Source organism: Echinops telfairi, unplaced genomic scaffold (assembly GCF_000313985.2).
Source record: "Echinops telfairi isolate 266 unplaced genomic scaffold, ASM31398v2 ScPeMD7_5;HRSCAF=22, whole genome shotgun sequence".
In the NCBI taxonomy this organism is placed as follows: Eukaryota; Metazoa; Chordata; class Mammalia; order Afrosoricida; family Tenrecidae; genus Echinops; species Echinops telfairi.
The window spans coordinates 32,452,672-32,454,123 of NW_022103901.1; positions in this window are offsets into that span (position 1 = coordinate 32,452,672).

Consider the following 1,452-nt stretch of genomic DNA (forward strand, 5'->3'; position numbering starts at 1 on the left):
TAGTGGGGTGGAGGAAGCATTTAAGAATCAGAGGAAATTGCATATTTCATCATTACTACACTGCACTCCAATTTGCTCCTCACCTCCCCACAGCCCTTCTGCAAGGGGATGTCCAATGGACACTGATTTCAAAAGCTAAAAAAAAAAAAAAAAACCTTCGAGGAGAAGGCCACTCAGGAAATTTAAATATGGACTGAATTTAAAATACTGGATAATTGCTCATTTTTAGGAACTGTCATAAGGGTTTTGTCATTTATAGGAGAATGGTTTAATTTGCATACCGAACTGTTTATGAACTGCTACAGTGTTTCTAATATTTTTAAATCACTTAGCAAACTGTGTGAGTATGTATGTCTATGCATAAGGCATAAATCATTATTAATACAGGTGGTATGTATTTATACATTATTGCACCACATCTTTTTCTATTTTCTGAATGTCTGAAAGTGCTTAATAAAAATGTTTAATTTTTATACTAATTTTTTAAAAAAGAAGAAAACAAAAATCCTCGCAACTGAACCAATAGGTAACATCGTGATAAATTAAGAAAAGATCGAAGTTGTCAAGGAATTTGTCTTGCCTTTATATTTGATCCCATTGTTGCAGCCGCTGTATCAGTTCATCTTGTTGAAGGCCTTCCTCTTTTCAATGGCCCTCTACGTTAGCAAACATGATGTTCATCTGCAGGGACTGGTCTCTCCTGAGAACGTGTCCAAAGTAATTGAGGTAAAGTCTCACCATCTTTGCCTCTAAGTGCATTCTGGCTGTACTTCTTCCAAAACAGATCTATTGTTCTTTTGACAGTCCATGGTACTTTCAATATTTTTTGCCAGCACCATAATTCAAATGCATCAATTCCTCAGTCTTCCTTATGCAATATCCAACTCTCATATGAATATGAGGTGACTGAAAATACCCAGGCTTTCTAATATCCAATTTGTAAAAGGGTACAGAGGACAGTGAGAGCCCTGTTTGGGCCGGGTCCGAACTAGGCAACCCTTTTGGGACTAAGCTGAAGCAGGTCAGGGCCCTGCACGTGCTTCCCTGCACATCCCAAAGGTCAGCAGCAGACGGTGCCAGATAAGACAACCAGTGAAATCAGATGCTCAGGGTTCAACCAATTCTCGGAGTTTCCAGACCCCATATGCAAATTGCCATAATTGCCATACATTCCTCACCACCCCTTTGAAAACCTGTGCCCCCAGCTGCTGAACACGACTTCCCTGTTGGCCTAGGTCACAGAACCTCCTCTGGGAGCATCCCCTAATAAAGCTATTTCTGTTTCTGCTCTACCTTGTCCCGTCAGTTATGTCTGTCTGCCTCCCTGTACCTCAGTTTCACCTTTACATTTGGAGCCAAAGCCTGGGAGAGGTAGGGACACGGGCTCTGTGCCATCCCGGCCCTGCTTCGGCTGGAAGGTAGCGCACCCCTCCTCTCTGCTCGAACCTCCGG